A 4,247-nucleotide genomic window follows, 5' to 3' on the forward strand; every position below is an offset into this window, starting at 1 on the left:
GTCCAATATCATGTATGTACCCACTTAGCAGCTAGGACCACAGTCAACCACCATAGTTAGAAATTATAAAAATGACTAGATTTTCATTTATTGGTCTGATATTTTGTTTCTTCTTTTCTTCTTTCATCGTTTCTTCTCAGGGATAGAATATGGAGGCAGAACAGCCAATTGTTAGGTACTTGACATATAAATTTTACAAGGTGTGTGGTTTGAGGAGTCCTACATCTTAAAGTATGTCATTTCTCACACTAGGTTCAAGTCCTTTTTATTGGCATAGAAGTGCTGCAGCTTGAACCCCTCTCAGCAATATGGATCCCATAAGAAGACTTAGCAATATTGCCTAGAAGGATTAATTTCTCTATTTGACCTGTGTGCTTGTTTGGCATCATGCAGATTAAATACTTGCTGCTTTGGCACTATGTAGGTATCTGTGCTTCTTTGGCACTGTATAGATGAATTTGTGCTCCTTTGTTGATCCCATTTCTTTGAATTAGACATATGTGCAAAGTCCCATATTAGTTAAATACCAATGGCAGTTTCAGTAGTCTAAGGCTTTTGGGTAGGCAGTTACAGTTAGAACTAATATATACTAGTATATACTAAAGCTACACTAATCTAATAATCAAAAACTCTTTCAATTTAGATAATGTGTTTCAAATATAAAAATTGCACTTGCAATTTTAAAAATGTGCTAAAAATTCAAATATATATCTCCTATAATCAGTGACAATGAGAGAAAAAAATATGTATATGTATGAAATGCACTTCATGTCACTTAAGGAAGGGTGGAATATAAAGGTTCTTACCGAAGAATTTAGATGCATTTCCTCTTAGCTTAGCAATGATCCACAGTGTGAGTGCAAATGAGGTAAAACAATGGATGTATAAAAACAATAATACATTGAAGAAAATACAAAAATTTCACAAAAAGCATGAAATGCAAATAAATTCAATACAGGTTTCCTAATATAGGTAATATATGTTCAAATCTTTCAAATACACAAAATACAAGTCTTCCAAATTATCAATACAAAGGCACATGTCAAATGCCAGATGGCACAAATAAAGATAAGGGGTAGTCAAGGACTGTATTGTAAAAATCTGTTTCTTCTTCTTTTGCTATTTTTAAGGGAGACAAAACCGTAAAGAGTTAATAGCAACAAAACAACAAAAGCAATAGAGTTTAAGGGGCACCTCCTTCTGCCCCACATGGAGGGGCAGTAGCACCTTGAGGAGTTCATGGACAAGCTCCACTCAAAAGACACTGTTGTGGTGACATTTGTTGTGAGTTATCTGCCTGGTTATCAGTCCTGAAATTGCGATTCCTATAGTTATTATTCTAATAGTTACTGTTTCTGAAATTAGTATTGTTCCTGAAATTGTTGTAATTGTTATTATTATACCTAATTGCCTGTAACAGATTCCTGCAATGTATCATTAAGTGGCCCTTCTTGTTACAAAAGTGGCAGGTCAGAGATTGATAATTGGACTCTCCAAGAGAGGAAAGGGATATTGGTGTAGTATCATGCCCACTTTCCTGCTTTTCTACTTTATTTCATAATGATTTCAGTTCTTTTTTATGGTATCCAATAGATCATTAGTTTGTTCCTTTGTCTCTTCATGTCCTTTAGTGACATACACTGCTATTATCCTTAATTTGTCCAGATCCATTTCTGGCCATTTGGGACAATGCATCTTAAAGTAATCCTGGACCACTCTGCTAGAAGTGTTTACAAATTATCTCCTTATTTGTCATATGCCTTGCTCTGTTGATAAATCCAAGTCCAAATATCGAGCGCTCCCAATTCAATAAGCCTGTCCATAAACTGAGAGGGAGTTTTGTCAACATTTTTGCATTAGGTGATCAAATTTTGTCCAGTTGTCTGGATGTTCTGCACATTCTTTCATTACTTTTAATATTGCAGCCCTAGCATTATTTAATTGTAAATATTTGTAAGAATCATTATAATTCCAGTGAAGATCCTCCTGTGGCCAGTGTACTGCATTTTATCCTCGGGCCTTATTTACATGAGAGATGATTTTGTTTCTTTCTCTCTCTGACAGGAATATCTGGAGTAATTTTTCCACGTCCTCATAGAAAGGATTGTATTGGAAAAATATGTCTTCCATCCTTTTCATTACAGCTATGGGTTTGTTGTTATAATTTGGAACACCTTTTTTTAATTATTTGAAATCTTGAGGAGGGAATGGAGTATGGTGTGTTAAATTTATCACATCCCCAGATCTGTCTAATGTAGGCACTTCCCTTAGAAGGAAAAGGCCATCACGGGAATCAGAATAATATGAATCAGAATCATAGCATGGTTTTGGTTTCTTTTTAGTTGTTTCGGTGCTTACCGAGCAGAACAGGTCTTTTGAAGTGTTTGCGTGCTTACTGTGGCATGGGTAGGAATTGGTACAGTCTCTGTTGGGGTTGTTTGTGAGTTGGGAGAAGGGATAGGAGTGTCAGGAGAAGGAGGAGGGGAGGGAGAGTTGGCCAGAAGATGCATAAGACAAGAGAGGAGTTTTGTTACATCTGCCTCCTTCTCTATTTCTTTTCTTTTCTTTTTTTTTTTTTTTTTTTTTTTTTTTTTTTTTACCATTGTAACCAAACTTAATTTGAACTAGACAATGACCCTGGAAAAACTTTCTATGATAGACTATGCCAAGAATTTTTATTTGATGTAACATTAAAATATACATTTATAGTATTCGAAAGGAACTGCTTTATAAAATTCTAAAGTTTAGACAATAAGATAAAACCTCAGTTTTATAATACAGCCCTTAAGATACATAAAGTTTTTATATTAAGCACAGTTCTATTAAGAGCTGTTTATAGGATCTGGATGCATAGCTTCATTTAAGAAGTTCAATGAAATTATATATTTTAATGAACATCAATTTCAAAGCAGAATATTATTTCAGTTCTAAATAACATTGAAGGAATTCCTACTCAATGGTAGAACTCTGGTTTTTGCACAACAATAAAAATGATTACAATTCTTGTAAGAGCCTGATTAATAGGTCCCTGTATTGGGAGATGATGATGTGACATGACCACAAACCTTTCAATAATGTTCATGATATCATAGCAACAGCATACTAAAGGAATGTCTCTTATTTCAGAAACGACGGTGAATCTTCTGATGCAGTCCTCTGCAGCCTAAAGAGGCTGGTCACTGTTGTTCCAGAGGAATTCCACATCTTCCATCCTGGGCAGTATTATATGACTCACAGCTCTTACATTTCATTTCTAATATGTAGAACTGGACTGTAGAGCGGGCACTGCAATCATTGCAAAGATTTGTACTGCTACTTGAATATCATATTCTGATATTCTGTTGGCATTGGAGTTTGTGCTACTTCATTATCCAACTGCCGCCAATAGCGAGTCATATCTAGAGCAGAGTGCCTACACAATGGACACCTGTCGCCTTCTTTTAACCTTTCTTCATAACATGTTCTGTGTAAAAGATGCCCACATGGCAAGACATGAGCAACTACTTGGGATGTATGGATGTCCTCCAAACATATGGGACAATTCTGCCTAGAAACATTCTCAATACACTTGTGATGCCCTTGGAGACTCAAGGATAGGTATAGGTTACATTTCAAACAGTGAAAAAAGTCTTCCTTTGGATCAATCCTACAAATTCCACACTTCTCACAATGATATTGCTTCTTGTCTTTGTCAAGTAGGTGGCAGATATTGCAGTAATATTCTCCAAACACAGTGCTATATTCTTCACACATCTTTTGAGCATTCTGAATTTTTCCACACTTTTACTTTACTTTGAATTTTTTCTTTTACTTTAAAACAGTCCAGAGGATGATCTTCATTGTTATCATGGCATAAGTGGCAGATATAAAATTTATCACAGCAAGGAGTCTTGAGAAGGCGCAGCCGTGGTCATAGTGCTTATAGCCCTGGCACTCTCATTCCCGACTGCCGCCTCCATCTTCGCCCTCCACCGCGACAGCTGCTGTTGCCATCTCCTACTCCTCCTGCTGCTCAGGGCCAGTGTGGGTCTGGGTCTGGGGCCAGTTGGGGCCAGAGCCCGAGAACAGCCCGGGCCGCTCTAGGCCACAGCCACCTCTACTGCCCTAACGCCCAGCCTCTATGTGCCGAAACGCCGCAAGGCACGTGACCTGGCCCAGATAGCCAGACTTCTGCTGGCTACTGACAAGCCAACCCAAGCCCCTGAACTGGGAAACCCCATTGCTTTTCCCGACTGAAGGACAGATTG

General features: G+C 37.6%; 1 pseudogene; it reads right to left on the minus strand.

Moving 5' to 3' along the window:
* Positions 1-3,176: 3,176 nt before the first annotated feature.
* LOC123231606 lies at positions 3,177-3,993 on the minus strand (annotated as a pseudogene).
* Positions 3,994-4,247: the final 254 nt, after the last annotated feature.

The sequence above is a fragment of the Gracilinanus agilis genome, chromosome 1, assembly GCF_016433145.1.
Source record: "Gracilinanus agilis isolate LMUSP501 chromosome 1, AgileGrace, whole genome shotgun sequence".
Lineage (NCBI taxonomy): Eukaryota > Metazoa > Chordata > Mammalia > Didelphimorphia > Didelphidae > Gracilinanus > Gracilinanus agilis.